The sequence below is a fragment of the Argiope bruennichi genome, chromosome 5, assembly GCF_947563725.1.
Source record: "Argiope bruennichi chromosome 5, qqArgBrue1.1, whole genome shotgun sequence".
NCBI classification, from domain to species: Eukaryota; Metazoa; Arthropoda; class Arachnida; order Araneae; family Araneidae; genus Argiope; species Argiope bruennichi.
In genome coordinates, this window is record NC_079155.1 from 131,170,740 (window position 1) to 131,188,258 (window position 17,519).

Sequence of the window (17,519 nt, forward strand, 5' to 3'; positions counted from 1 at the left end):
TTGAGATTCTAATTGGTCAACTATATGATGGATATTGTCCTCTTCGTTAATATAATCGATCAGTTGTTGAGGTGAGTATGGAAGTAGTATTTGAGAGTAAAGCGCATTTACACTTTTTAAATATTGTAAGGCTTTGTAAACCTTACTGACATCTACAATATTCTCCCACACTATTTTTGATTTTGTTGGCGTACCTCGTACCATAATATACATTTCAGGCTTAGTAATCGGGTGTTCTGGTCTAGGCAGCTTTTTCAAAGTTTCTTCAAGAGGCAAAGGAAGGTGGAAAGTTCTGCCTTTTACTTTTTTCACCATATGCCTATTAGGTAAATGTTTGTTTGCAACGGGATTCATTTGCATTACTACCTGAAATGCTTTGGCGCGTTGAATTAATATCTTTTCATAGTCATTTAACTCGGTTATCTGAGGTGGGACAGTACTAACGTGTAGATCATTTAGAAAACAGGCTGCTGGCAGTTGATTTGCTCTAATTTTTTGTAAACACAAGTGACAAATATATGGACTGTGATCTAGATTGTTCGTTTTATAATAATTGAGAAGATTTTTCCAAATACTGGTGTCTATAGCTTTTCTTAATCTGTTTAGGAATGAAATATCTCTTGAATAACAAAGTTTTATACAGGACATGCATTCAAGCTTTGGAGTATCAAGACACTTTAGTTTTAGAGATTTAAACGCAGCCTTATGCTTATCTATGACCTCATCCTCTATAATTTCATGTGACTCTTCACTTTCCACAACAATACTGCAAACTTTTTGTTGTTTTCCGTGTTTTTTAATTCTTTCTTCGTCAGATTTTTCTAATGATTCATCAATATCTTTTAAAATGTTAAAAATACTCTGCACTTGATATATTTCTCTTGAAATTGTCCTTAGACGAGGAAAATGCGCTTTGTAAATGTTAATATAATTTAAATACTCTAATATTTTTTTCTTTTTCAATTAATGTGTAGTACTGAGCTGCACTTTTGTTCACCAAGCTTTCGAAAATGTTTTTTAATTGTATGATTACATTCTCATTAAGTGCACACAGATCATTACAAGACCAAACTAAACTATGGCCATGTTTTTTTACATTCCCAAAGACCGCTTTTCCTGTATCGTCAATTTCGATGGCTTTGTTCTTGTTTTCACATAAATTGTAAGCTTCTTCTGCGTAATATGGCTCCTGGTTACTTCTATGCTCTGAGTTTCCAAGAAAACATTCTAACTTGTCATTTAAAGAACTATCTGGAGGGCACGAACTTAATTTTTCTAACGATACTTTAAATTTATCTTTCAATTTATCAATAGTTTTATTAAAGTTTCCTAATGTTTGCTGCCTGTTATGAACTGTCCATTTAATTAGTTTCTCCGCTTCTAATCTGTTTTTAATTTTATTTGTTAGCGCTTGAGTAATTTTTTCTAAATTGTTTAGTTGAAATTGTAATTTTTTGTTTGATCTTTTCCTTTGGACAGATTTAAGATTTAGCTCAGGGTGTAAATCCTTATAACGTGCCACAGCTTCTCGGTGAACTTCGGGATGAGAAGCAGTATAACGTGACACTGCTTCTCGGTGAGTTTCGGGATGAGACACAGTATAACGTGACACTGCTTCTCGGTGAACTTCGGGATGAGATGCAGTGTAACGAGCTACAGCTTCTCGGTGAACTTTGGAATGAGATGCAGTGTAACGAGCTACAGCTTCTCGGTGAACTTTGGGATGAGAAGCAGTATAACGTGACACTGCTTCTCGGTGAACTTCGGGATGACACGCAGTGTAACAAGCTACAGCTGCTCTGTGAGCTTCCGGACATGAAGAACTGTAACGATTTAATGTCTTCTTACGTTTTTCGGGGTTGTTCTTGCGATAACGAGCCGCTGCTTCTGAGATTTGTTGAGAACGGGATAGCACAGAAGTTTTAGGTCTTCCTTTATTAATCTTTTTAGGTCTTCCGCCCTTTTTAGGTAGGTTTATATTATTTTTATTCGAATTTTCATCATTTGGAGGCATTTCTTGAAGGAGTACTTCATAATGACCGCCTAAGAAACTTCCAGAAAATCGTAAACGTTTCACCGGATTACCAGAATCACCACCGAATGATCCTCTCAAAATGCCGTTTTCGTAAACCTCGAAAGCATACGGATACAAAGCGGCGGCCGCCATAAGTTCAGACACGGAACCATAGGTAGTAGTTTTTACCATTGCCGTCCTGTACAAATCAGCGTTAATGTAAGGGTTTCCGCGCTCGTCACAAGTATACAGTTGTAACTCATCCCAATGCGCTTCCACATACTCGGCTATAGCAAGTCTAATCTCATACGACGACTCAATATTCTTATACATAGAGAATGACAAAGAATGAAATAAACACGAACCATCGCCAGGTATAAGGACAATCCAGTGTGGGCAAGGATGGTCATTCACATACAGTATTTCCGAATCCATTGCGACTTCTAGTACTGGGACGCAAGAGTTTTTTTGTGTAAGAATACGGTTAATAGATAAACGTGACTTTAAGTACTTAAAACGTATTAATATATTTTAAAATCATCCAAACAACGTCCAAATCGTAAGCAAATAATATCAGTAAACTAATGAGTAAGCCTTTCAGTCGTCAAACAAATATAGCAATTGAAATTATGAACGAAAATCGCAAATTTATAAGTAAGATTTCTAGACAAATTCAAAAGCAAGAGGTCGCTCGCGCGTATGAGCGTGGTTGCTCGGGCGCATTCACTTCTACGCGCCCCGCGCTCGCATTCACGTTTGCGCGAGCGCGGCTATTTACAACCTTACTTAAGCACATATGAATACGCACGTACGTAACTGGCATGGCAACACTCATTAAACATTCATATAAGTATGCATTATATATATGCATGTATTCATAATAATAAGCGCATATATATATATATACTTATTATTTCATTATTATTATTTATACATATACTGGTACACTGAGTCATTCACTGCAAATGTAACTTTGTAATCTGGGGGCATGGCATCCTATATATTATATATATTTATATGGGATTGCAAAGTTATTTATGCAGTTGGTGTATCTAGAAAACTAGACGAAATTGCTAAATATTTTAGTTTTTCCTTGATTTATACACTAAACACTAATTGTATTCTAAATTTGAAGCTTCTATACGTCTTAACCCAAACTTTCAGAGATTTTGTTAAAAAGCTCTTTCCAGTGCCACCAGTTCCACTCACAAAACAGCGTAAAACGTCAGCGTTATTATCAGTTGTGTCCATTTTATTTGTGATCATATCGACTTTTTTTTAATCGGCATTAAGTTTTGCGATCATACTTTGAAGATCAGTTTGCTCTTCTTCTACCAGATTGATTCTCTGAAAGTCACCAGTTGCGTTTGCAGTTTCTACAGCTTCAAATTGAATTATTTCAAATTTGATATTGTTACAAACCTGTAATTTTCCTTCCCAGCACAAATAGTGTCATCATAAGAAAGACCGTTTTACAGTAATCTGAATTGGATGCTGTCGGATGCCGAGCCAGTGATACGAGAGCTTGGTGACAAACTTGGCGACCATTTGGCGACTTGGCGACGAATTTGCCGACAAAATGGATAATGCTCGAAACTTCGAAAAATTTATCGATCCGTCCATTATTACATGGATATTTTAGTTTTTCCTTGATTTATACACTAAACACTAATTGTATTCTAAATTTGAAGCTTCTATGTCTGCTAGAAGTGCCTTAGAGTTTTGATGATCTGTCAGTCAGTCAGTCAGTCAGTCAGTGACAAAATTCACAAACTTTGACTAGTTATAATTCTTAAACTACTGGTTCAAATTTGATGAAATTTGAAATATACCGTGTTTATATAATGCCTGCTTGGTTACTGAAAATTCAGGCTTCTAGTGTTATCCACAACGAAGTTATAGAGGGTTGAAAATGGCCTGAACTGCTTCGAGAAAAGGATAGTACGGCCGTGCCGCTTGTTTTTTTTGCTCGACTTGGTGGGGGCACTGCCGTGCCCCCAGATCGCGTATTGCTAACAGTATCACCAACTAGCGTAGATGCCGAAAGAGCGTTTTCGATAGCTGGTAATTTTTACACAATTATTTTTCATCTTTAATGACAGTACAATTGATGCATCATGTTTTTTAAGATCACATTTCAAAAATTTGTAATAGTACCACAGACTGAATGGTGATATGTACACTTTTTTTGTGATTTAAATAAATAAGTTGTTCCTTTGCTTTTTTGTGATTCTTTATTTACTGTTATAATTCATAAGTTCCATATTATTTTTTGTGATATTTACACTCTCTTATAAAAATGGCAAATAAAACAAAGAAACACCTTGTTTTCTTTCTTTTTCTAAAATTTCTAATACCGGTATTAAAACCGGTATCCCGGTATTAAGATCTAAAAAATACCGAATACCGGTATTGAAATTTTGGTCCGGTATTGCAATCCCTAATTGTGCATATTTGCCAAGATTTCTCTTACATGTCAGATAATAAGAAGGGAATGATGAGAGAATCTTGCTTCAACATTAGCATGTGAACCAGTGGTAAGGTGATAAGTGATAATGTGATAAAAGTTTCGGTTGCCAACGATAGTTTGTAAATTTTAGTTTCGATTCCCACTTGTGGGAGAATTAATTTTCTTTTTTTAGTTAACTTTACAGAAAAAGGGAAAATTCTTAATTCTTATTTGTCCAATTCATAAAAAATGTAAAGACAGTTTGTTTGGAGTCTATTTTTTTAAAAAATAAACGATAGGAATTCGCTTTCAAAAATACACATAAATTCTTCTAAAGCAGCGATTCTCAACCTGTGGGGTGCCCCCGCCTAGGGGGGCGCGAGCACACAAAAGGGGGGGGGCGAGAATATCCAAGAGAAAATATTATTTTAAAAAATTGATTAACTGACTGAAAGTAAAACACACATACGCATAGAAAACAAAATACACTTCAACATATTTAATAACTTATTGAAGTAAAACAACTTACTAAATCAAAACTTACTTAATCAAAACATTCTAAATTAAAATCAAATTTAATAATTATTAGCAACTTCCTTGGGTCTGTTTTGCAGAGCAAAGTTTTTCGAAAGAAGGATTAATATTAGAAAAAGCCACTCTCAGTTCTGTTTCTATATTTTGTCTTCAAAGAAGCCACAGAAGAAAATCCAGTTTCACAAAGGTAGGATGTTGAATGGTAATAGAATGTGAAATGCCCTTGTTTTTAGTGCAGAAAAATCATCCTTACTCCTGCCTAAAATTCAAATAGTGATTTATTACTAAATTGCTATTTAGTTTCGCCACTTGTCTTGAAGTCTATGAATTTTTCTTCCTCATCAATTGAGAGTCCTTCGGGAGTCTTATGAAATGGATCACTAACCCACTCGTAACTTGCTACCAGTTTATCGTCAACATGAAAATACTTTTTAAAATTCTTTTCCAGCATGGAAAAAGGATTTTCAATGGTTACAAAAACAACTTTTACATGTTCTTCTTCAGCCTTGTAAGTTTGAGTACAATCATCCACATTTGCAAACATTGTTAGGTTTTTTGCTTTAAATTTCGGCTCCACAATTCCAATTTTCTACAAAAAGCATTAACTTTATCACTCGTATCCAACATATGAGTATTTGCTCCTTAGAGTTGAAGATTCAAGTTATTTAATTTCTAAAATATGTCAACCAAGTACCTCAATTTCATCACAAATGAACCACCGCGAAAATTCTCGGCCTCCGGTCTGTTTTCTTCTTCTAGGAAAATGGCGCTTTCTTCTCTTAATTCATAAACACGTTGCAAAAATTTCCCACATGATGACCATCTTGCCTCGCAATGAAATAGTAACGCTGAATGTACTGAACCCATGCCTTTACAAAGTACGGAAAAGATTCTCGATTTCAGGGGTCTCATTTTTATATAATTTACTACGGTTACAATCGTAGTTAACACAATATTCAGACCAGGACTCATTTCTTTCGAAGCCAAGGCTTCTCTGTGGATCATGCAATGTGTACACTGATGCGATTTTTGTTTTACAAGTGCTTGTATACCTCGGAATCTTCCGGGTATTGAAAGAGCACCATCGGTCCATATTCCGACGCAATTTTTTCATTCTATGTTTGCCTCGTTCAGAAAATCATTTAAAATAGCAAATAATGCGAGCGCTGTTGTTTTGAGTTCTATTATTTTGCAGAAAAGTAGTTCTTCTACTACTAACATATTATCACAAATTCGAACATAGGAAATTAAATGAGCATCTTTATTACTATCTCTTGCTTCGTCAAGCTGTATTGAAAACAATTTGTCACACAACTTCGAGAAAAGCTGACACTGTACATCTTCAGCTATATCGCCAATTCGACGAGCAACAGTATCCTTTGAAAGAGGTATGGACTGCAATTGTTTTAAAAAATTATCTTCAAACATAGTTTCTACAATCTCAAATGCTGCTGGCAAAATAATTCCCCAATGGTGTGAGGTTTTTTACATCTGGCCTTTTTATATGAACTTTGAAAGATGCCATTAAAGCTTTTTTATTCACAGACAAAGTTTCTTTAAAAAATGATTTTTGCTTTTCATATGATTTTAATTTTAATTCGAAGAATTCTCTGGGTTTGTTTACGTACTCACTATGAAGCGTTTCCAAATGTCGTTTAAGTTTATTAGGTTTCATGCTGTCTGCGACCAACATTTTTCAGCAAATGATACACAGGGGCCTTTCTTCTTCATATTTTTCAGTAAACTCAAAATTTAAGTATTCTTGAGAATATTTTCTCAATTTTATTTTCGGAACCACGCTCGTTTGTGTACTTGTTGATGTTTGACTATCGTCTAATGCTTGCTTACTTCCGCTTAAAAATTTATCCATGAGTCTGCATAAATCTGTTGTCGTGAATATTTAATATGGCGAATTGCAATTAACACGAAAACATATATAACATACACATTCACGATATATTCGATAAAAGAATCGACTCGAATGAGACTGGCTGGAATTGAAACTTGCGTTATCGAACATTTTCCTTCCTATGAGAAAACATTTAATCCGATCATGCTCGAGACGGCATAGATCGTATGGATTCCCTTCCACAGACATTGCTCATTTTTCTCGTTTTTGTTTAGTCATGCTTCTGTTTTATTTCTTTTATTATTTTATTCGAAAAAATGTATTCCCAGTTTCTAAATTTAGCTCACCCCATCTAGGTTAACTTTCTTTAAGTATTTTTCTACTTTCATATTCTTTTAACGTTATCCGCCTGTTTGGCTTTCATTTCAAATATAATATTTAAATTTTCCCCGTTTTTTTTCGCTTCATCTGTTTACCGTCCTCTTGTTCAAAATGCAAGATATGGTTTCTCGCCAACGGTGGCTCGCTTTTACTCTTGTTTTGGCAGTTAATTAAAAATAATTTAAAAACAGAATCCAAAATACTCAATATACATTATTGTTGTATATATTTTATTGTAAGGGGGGGGGGAGGCGCGTTGAAAATTATGATTGAAAACTGAGCCGTGAATACTGAAAGGTTGAGATACGCTGTTCTAAAGGAATACATTGTGCATACTTGCCAAGATCCATCTTGCATGTCCGATGGTAATAAGGGAATGATGAGGGATTCTTTCTTCAATATCACCACGTGAACCGGTGGTATATGAGGAAAAACCTTCGGTTGCCGACGATGGTTTGGAAATTTTAGGTTCGAATCCCACTTATGGCAAAAACAGTTTTTTTTTTTTCATCTTTTTTTAGTTAATTTTATTGAAAATGGAAAAATTCTCATTTTCAATTGTTCAATCCATAAAACATATAAAGACAATGTGTTGGGAGACTTGGGCTGCCGGCATTGGTTTGGAAATTTTAGGTTCGAATCTTACTTGTCGAAAAAATATTTTTTATTTTATTTTTTACTTAATTTTAAAGAAAAATGAAAAATTCTTATTTCTTATTTGTTCAATTCATGAAACATATTAAGACAGTGTGTTTGGAGACTATTGATTTAAAATAAACAACAAGAATCCCGGGGCCTGGTGCATAGCATCCGCCGCATCTCCCAGATGGCCGGCCCTGGTCAGAGACTTACAAGAACTTGTACCGGGACAATTGTTTGGATCACAGATCCCTTAGATGGAAGGATAAATGTAAGCATGCTGTTTATCTTACTTGGTAGAAACTTAGAAGTATCGTTTGGCACAATAGTTTTCATTTTCTGAACTACTACACTCACAAGATGCATCGCATGTCTCATTTCTAATTGAGATGACAAGATCACCAAGTCTATCCCAAGATAAGACCAGAAATAGAGGAATAGTGCGATTCCCAAATAAGATTAATTTGTAACTGAGGGAGGAAATGCAATAATTGTGAATATTATACATAAAGTTTGTTCTATTGTGGCAACATTATGTGTTATGGACACAGACAAGGTGCTTGTTGATAATATTTCTGGCAGCTAAAAGTGCGAGTTCGCAGCAAAGGATACCTACGTGCTCTGATTGGTTTAAGCCTTGGCATCTTTTTAGCAATGTTTTGCCAAAAAGATGCCATACAGAAATATATTTTTATAAAAATAAATAAAATTTGTGATTTATCCCCCCCCCCTCTATTTTTTACAGTTTACATGTAATATTAATCTGGAACACATATACAGTAGAAAAGATCAAATCCTGAAACCTAAATTCAAGAAATATAAAAATTACAATTTATGAAAAATATTTTTTGTGTATGTTTCTTCTTAATATTATTTTGATATAACTAAAAAAATTAGCTACGAAATCACATATTCTGTTAAAGCTTACATTTATTGGCATAAATTATCCAATAAAGGCACGAAAATCATAGAAAAATAAGAATTATTTAATTGCTGCATCATATGTTGAGTAATTACTTTCATTTAGTTTTAATACTTCTGTGCATAAAAAAACATTAGTTACGCGAGTTCGCAAATTGTACAGACTAAGTCTATGGCAAAGGATACCGACGTGCTCTGATTGGTTTAAGCCTTGGCATCTTTTTGGCAATGTTTTGCCAAAAAAAAATGCCATACCGAAATATAATTTTATAAAAATAATTAAAAAATGTGAATTTATCCCTCCCCCCTTATTTTTTACGGTTTACATTAATATTAATCTGGCAGACATATACAGCAGAAAAGATCAAATCCTGAAACCTAAATTCAGGAAATATAAAAATTACAATTTATTAAAAATATTTTTTGTGTTCGTTTCTTTTTAATATTATTTTGATATAACTAAAAACATTAGCTACGAAATCACATATTCCGTTAAAGCTTACATATTTATACGTTTTGGGCATTAAGTAATCATCTCCCCATATGTAGTTGATGGGAAAGTAACAAACGTTCAGCAACAAGTTTAAATGACTGCATAAATTATCTAATAAAGGCACGAAAAACATAAAATAATAAGAATTATTTAATTGCTACATCATATGTTGAGTAATTACTTTCATTTAGTTTTTATACTTCTGTTCATAAACAACATGAATTACTTGTATTACTAGTATTATTAGTAATATTTGTTGTTACTATTATTATTATTAATTAGTATTAGTAGTATTACTAGTAATACTTAGAGAAAACAATTATATTGTTACAAAAATTTTCTTCTGCTACAAATACCGCCACTCAATTGTAATGACACAGCGCATTTAATTGCTATAGTTCAGCAGCTTTCTTGCTGTCTCATCCTCTAATTTCTCTTATTTGTCAGCGACTCCGACTCCTCTCACACACACACAACTTTTGACGATCCACACAACTTCTTCCGATACACACGACGACTTCGTAGCTTGATGGTTGGGTTGACAGGGCGCCTAGCCCCGGCAGGGGCTTATCCCCGGTAAGGAGAGACTTCATAGTGCTTTGCTGTCTATACTTTGCCGTGGCCGTCTTCGACGAAATTTGGAGATGACGAGTGTCAGGACTCATTGTGATTGTCTGATATTAGGGTGAGGGTGGGGGGGGGGGTACGCTGCCGTTGGGCTTAGTAAGTTTTTAATGCTTGTGAGCTAGCATTGGCTGACGACTTCGTAGCTTGATGGTTGGGTTGACGGGGCGCCTAGCCCCGGCAGGGGCTTATCCCCGGTAAGGAGAGACTTCACAGTGCTTTGCTGTCTATACTTTGCCGTGGCCGTCTTCGACGAAATTTGGAGATGACGAGTGTCAGGACTCATTGTGATTGTCTGATATTAGGGTGAGGTTGGGGGGGGGTACGCTGCCGTTGGGCTTAGTAAGTTTTTACTGCTTGTGAGTTAGAATTGGCTATTGAGATACAGTATAATTTGAGTTTGAAAAAATAAAAGTTAGGAAGAAAAACTAAGGGGCTGAGATAAATTAAAGTAGTATATTACGGGGTCTTCTAGAGTTTGTAGATGGTTTATATTTAGGGATTTTAGCTTCTGAGTGTCCGTCTTTTATAGTTCTGGGAGGCGGGGCTAGAATCTTCTGACCAATCAGGGCGTACCTGGGTGTATCTCTGTTATTACTGGATGGATCATGAAACTTCTCGAACTTTCTGGTATTATCCATTTAGTCGCCAAACTAGCCAAATTCCTCGCCAAGCCGCCAAATGCTCGCCAAGTTTGTCGCCAAGCTCTGAGGTCATTGACGCGGCACCCGCTCAGCATGCACAGGACAGATCTTACAATGGTCTTTCTCACGATGACACTATTCGTACCGGGTTGCAAAATTACAGATTTGTAACAATATTAATAAAAATTAGATCGTGTTGATATTCACTCGTATCTTCCATAAAACTAATGAAAGGTACAAGGTTTGAGCCAAATAAGCGAAAAACTACACTATTATGAGTGCAAAACATTGCCAAAAAGATGCCAAGGCTTAAACCAATCAGAGCACGTCGGTATCCTTTGCCATAAACTTAGTCTGTACAATTTGCGAACTCGCGCTAAAAGTTGTGTACAAGTTCGACTCCCGCTTTCACATTTGAAAGTCAATGTTTTTTTCATTTTTACCTTAATTTATATTTTATTAATATATTTTTTACTTTTATTTACTGGTAGCTTATTAGTTTTCACAGGCTCGAGTCCCATTTTACCATCAATTTTATTTTCCCTTCTTACTTTATGTATTTTTAAGTTATCACTTAGTTTAAGTGAAATATTAAAGCAACTTTATTCATGTTTTTGAATAATTTACTTGAATTAATGAGGATCTACAGTTTGACACAATCTCACTCTTTTTTTGCCATGCGCAGTTACAGTCGTATTCAAACGGCAATGTGCTTTTATTTAGTGCTTCGTTTTAGTATTCTAAATATACTAACGTCAAAACATGGTACTTTAAAAATATCCATATACATGCATATAGTGTTGTCTGATTGATAATAAGTCTGGCCTGTAGTTAACCCTATAGGTTCGAGTCCTAATTTTACATTTTAAGATATTTTTTCAATTTTTTTCTCCATTTGCATATTATTAGTATATATATATTTTTTACTTTCATTTATTTGAGGTGTCAGTTCCATTCCATTCATCATTTTGAAAAATTTGTTTAAGTTTCGAATTCCAAAATTCTTTAGAACTCAGAATTTCTTTAGATCATGTATACACAATCGATCTTTTTAGATATGTGCATTTATAGTCATATTTAATTGGCAATATGCATTTATATTGTATACCGATTTAGCACTTATATATATACAATTGCTAATATATGTAATTTTAAAATGCATCCCCAGATGGCTCCAATTTACTCTTCATTATCGTGCACCACAGGATGTTCTCCCCTCCTTACGAGGTTGAAGTATCAGGGTTGTCATTCGAAACTGGGGGGGGGGGAATTCACTGTATGTGCATTCAAGATATGAGAAAATGTGCGAAAAATGCTCATGTTCTAATTATAATGGAATACAGTTTTAAGTAGTGGTAAGAGAAAGGAAGAGAAGCAACAATTTAACATTATTCAAAATAACAGTTTAAAAGAATGTTTATATTTACAGACAAAATTTCTTTTTATCTTTATTTATTATTTAGAATTTAGCAAGACAAAATTTAAATATTAATGGGGAGGATATAATACCACACATGCTCTTTAATTTTAAGTCACACAAAATTAAGGATTCCTTTGAAATAAAACAAAAAACATTTTCATTATTATGATACAATCATTTAATGAACTACTTAACAAAAAACATTACAAAGAAGATTATTTTTATTTATACATTTTTTGCTAATTCAAGTATTTGGGCTTCAATTTCTGCAGATTTTTCAGCCATGAGTTTCATAGATTAATGGACCTAATCTGTAACAAAAAAATGTTCAAAATTTCTACATTGCCTAACGTACATTTTTTAGCTGTTCCACATTCAGTGAACATATTTCCAACATATTATAGAATGAATTAAAGGTCAAATGTAACGCAACAAGTTTTAATGCTCATGCAAATTCAGATTTAAATTATTGTTCTAAAAAGTTCGAAATGATTCATTTTCAGACATTAAATCTGACATTTTTGGATTTGATGTGCCAGTCCAGCATCAATGACGATTCTTTTGAATTGGCATGCATTCTTGTAGGTTTTCCTCTTTTGACATGATCAGTAAGTGCATATTTTCCCATATTATTTAAGGCATATTATCTTTTTATAAAGTGCGCAATACGCAATAAATAGATTTTGTGGAACTTTTCGAAAACATTCAGCAAAACCAGGATTGGTTTTGTTTATCCGTCCAATTCATATCATATACGGATTTTTAGCAGCTTACTGGTTTAAAAATATTCCCTTATCTACTTTGAATAAGCTCACAGTTTCTCAAATAATAAACCAACCATTCAATAAACTCAAGTATGGTAGACTAAACACCACCGCGCTGATCCCACCAGAGAAATGTAATCAATTCTATCACACAGCTGCAGAAGTCTCGCGCATGTGCTCATTGGTTGCAATTCGGGAATCTCATGGAAAGAGAACAACTCTCTCGCAAATCGAAACTGGAATGTTCTATTTGTATATAGAAAAAAAGGTAGAGAAAGAAGGGGTGAGTTTCCGCATTACACAATCGCAAATGGCATTATTTCGTTTTTGGAAACTATGACCACGATCTTTTACTCTTGCAATCTTTACAAATTGGCTTTTTTTTATGGGAAAAAAATGGGGTCAATTCATGTGACGTAAAAGTCACATGTCATGTACTTCTTCCGCATGGTATTTAAGTTTCATCCGCACCGCTTTCGTCGAGCAGTCTGCCATTAACGTTCTCCGCCAAGTATGAAGCGGATTTTTTGTTTACATTTGAAGTTATAATTTTTGAGTCATTTTCTTTCCTCTTATTATGTGTTAAAAGAGGAAATACTGGTGTGCTGATGGATGTATGCTTTAATGCGGAACACAAGAGTGACTGTCATGATAAAATGTTTTTTTTTTTTTTTTTTTTTTTTTTTATTTTCCTTTCAACCCTAACTTGGGTTGATAGCTTTGGTATAGATTTTTTCAAGTCGGTGATATACTCCGATCATTTTGAAGAATTCATTCAGTGTGTGTTCATTTATTAAATATAGCTGTTCCAGTAATTTGTTAGAAAAACTCTTCGAAGAAAAAGAAATCGGTAAGCGATTTGCCATCAAAAACAATCAAACAAAATCGTGAGTGCATTTCTAATTTATTTATTCACATTTGATGAAATTTCGGATAATTTTGAATATGCTTAGAAGATTTTAAAATGTTTACATGAATATTGCATTGCATTTTTGTACAAAATTTTATCTAAATTTAATAAACATAAGTAAACAAATTGTTGTTGCAAAAATATTGCTAAACTTAGGTGGAAGCGAATAAATTTCTTAAAGATTTATTTAGTAAGTGAATCCTTTACTAACTACTGAAAATCCAATTTTCTTAGACTGTTATAATATATATATAATTGATGTATTTTATTAAAAGTGCTCTTAATTTGATAAATTGAATGCTATATATGAGAAATATATATATATTTATGTTTTGAAAACACATGCCATTTAGTTAAGTATATAAATGCAAGAGAATTGATTACTAAGCAAAATTATATGAATTCTGATTTCAGTGGAATGTACTCTGCTTCTTTCCAGACTATTACTTTTTCTGAAATAATCGACAGAATCAGCAATTTTCAAAAGGAGTTACAAGAACTTCAGGATTCTGTAAGAAAGAAAGAGATTCTTTCCAGACAATATTGGACTCTTTTTTTTCCTATTTCTTTAACATATCAATCTTGAATTATAAAATTCTGTAAAAGCATAAAAGTGTTTCTTTCAACTACACTTTATAACCTATTTTAATTCTCTCTCTCTCTATATATATATATACTAGCCGCCTTTGGCGACCAGCCGGTTCGCCCATCTTAATGTTCATTAAAATTTTAATAATTAAATATTTTATGGCATTCCTACTTTAATAACTTCTTCATCAAAATATTTTAAAACTTCAAATTTTGATATATAATTCACTCATAATATTATAAACGCCTTCAGTCACAACGTAATATGTATCTCTCTAATTTTCTGTTAGTTCCCGTAGAATTTATACTATAAATTAAAGTGGAAAGGATTAATCTGCAATTAATATAATAATATTTTTTACTGAAACAAAGTATTTTTTTGTAATATGATTACTGAAAAGAGTCACTGAGCGTTCAAACTTTATGGGCACTAAAGAATATCTTTCCTAATTTATGTAATATTTCAAGAATTTGTCAACAAAATATTCTCAGATTCATCATGACCAGAACGATTCATTAACAATGTTTAATTTTAAATGCATCAAACATTAAGAAAATAAAACGAATCGTTTAAAATAATCCGTCGAAAACAGGTTAAAAAAAACTACTTAAAAAACGATGTACTTAAAACTATAAGCGTATACAAAAAATATATAACTAACTTAAATACAATTTAATTACAAAAACATGCAACGAACCTAAAAATAATTTAAATCGAGTCCGCTTCCGTTGAAATGTAAACAATCATAATACAATGCGCATGCGTGAATTTTCAACGCCAGTTACGGAACGCAAATGCGTGATTTTTTCTACGCCAGTTGGGGTAACGTTATGCAGATTAGAAATTTTTAATTTCCTTTATTCTGTTTTATTTTAATTCAAAAGTACTTCAGAATGAATCTGAAAGATCGATTCATTAACAATGTTTAATTTTAAATGCATCAAACATTAAGAAAATAAATAGAATCGTTTCAAATAATCAGCAGAAAAATCTTAAGCCTAGCCTCATGACTGTTGGGAAAAAAAATTGAAGCCGTACTCATTTGGCGATTTGAAGATTTTTTTGGCGGGAAAGTTAGTTTTTAATTAATAATTAAAATTCTAATTAAAAATTCAAAAAAAGGGCTATCCTATCTTTTAAGTTAGATCAAACTGCACACGGTGTGCAAATTTGATTAAAATCGGTTAAGTAGTTTAGGAGTCCATCGCGGACAAACAACGTGACACGTAATTTATATATATTAAGATTTATCATGACCTTATTCTTGTTTATTAAATTTACTGTATTATGTGTTTTTGTTTTATTTTATGATATTCATTCAATGTAATTTTTATCAATGTAACTTTAGCATTAAAAAAAATTCATAAATGTTCTGCTTTAAAAGTATATTGTTCAACATTATGTTTTTATTGGTGATAAAAAAAATGTTGTTTAGTATCTAGGATGTTTCTGTTGAATAAAACTGATTTCATCATTTACATTGACATTCTTGTAATACTGTGTTTATATTATTTCTAAGTGTCTAGAAAAATAAATGTTGATAAATAGTTTTTTTGAATTAGTGAGTGCATTAAAATATCCATTTGATCCTATTTTTCCAAATAGTTATATATATTTTATTTATCTCTATATATTTTTTTGTAATGTGTAAATAAAAATTATGAAAATGTGATTTTGTTTGTTTTCCTTTAATGATTTCTACAAATTAAAATGAAATAACTGATTCATAAGTTGCATAGATTTAAAAAAAGGTATCTATGCCTTTTATATTTCATAATTTGAAATTGTAAGCATAATTTATTCAATATATACTAATTTGAATTTTATATTCTTTCCTCTGAGCAAACTGAAAACATCAAAGTCTCAATATTTATAAAAGTAATTACATAAGAAAAAAAATATAATAATTTTATTAGTAAGCTTTAAAATATTAACTTATCTAAGACTAATAATTATTTGAAAAAAAAAAAAAAAAAACTAACTGGGAGAACTATATTCATAAGATTCAACATTCAATAATATTTAAATATGTAAAAAAGAACATATGTAATTTTTCAAAAACACTGCCATAGTCATTTGTCAAAATGTATCCTTTGGATAAAAAAGCAAGGGATATGGGAAAGGAAAGAATAAAGGGGCACCAAACGAATTAAAAAGCGATGTTAATTAAGTATGCAAAAACAATAATTCCATTGAAAATACTAATTAAAATTCTAATATAAGAAATAAAATTATATAACTAAGAAAATTTGGATTAAATAATTCAAAATAATATCTTTTTTTAAAAAAAATCAGAAGTTTTTAATAATTGATCGGCTAGCGTAATATTTACTAAACGATGGTTTCATCAACGTTATCGGCAGACATCACGACATGCGCAGAACGGTTGATAATTGAACAGAAGCTGTTTGTTTGGTACATGACACGTGATCGTGAATTGACCCCATTAACTAAGAGACTCAAAATTCTATGTATTTTTACGGTTTTGTAAGACGATTTTTAAATTTCTAGTGTTTTGTTTTTTGGATTTCCCTTTTCTCCCGGCGGCGTACCAAACCTAAGTTATACTCAAAAGCAATGCAAAAGGAGTGTAGGTTGTCCTTTATTAAATATTTTTAGTCACGGCTAAAAGATTTACCTTATTAGAGGTAGGGGATATCTTTCAGAAGGCCGATTCAATAGGTTTTAAGGATTAATGTCATGAAGAGGAGGCTCAGAAGCATTTTTACAGTATGACAAAATGATTTAATCAGAAGGCTCTTAAGAAAAAAAATTTTTTGTTATATTTTAGTTATTATTATGTAAGAACATGATGTTCTTTTCATTATGGGGTTTCGAATAATTGAAGCTCGAAATCGTGTAGGCAATGAATGAATAAAGCATAAATGGCAATATTCATCTTCATCTGCTTTTAGAAATATTGAATTATTATTATGTATGCTTCTTTGAAAGCAGGTGCGTTTTTAAAAGGATGACCTGCTGTTAAAGATATGGGATTTTCACCATAGTAATTCGATGGGGCTATAGAAGCCCCCTTCCCATGGATTCATCTACTGCGCATGCGTAAATGGTTTTCGTTATATCTCGTAAACTACATATGTTAGAGACATGGGGTTTTCATTTAGAAGTACCTCCGTGGGTCCTCTACCCCCCACAAATTTCGGATGCACATGCGCAGTTCGGATTTTGCTTAATATTGGTCAGTTGGATCGATATCATAGAGTTCCTATGGGTCTCGGGATGCCGAAGACGTCAACTTCCGGTCAGACCGGAAGTTGTTATATCTTG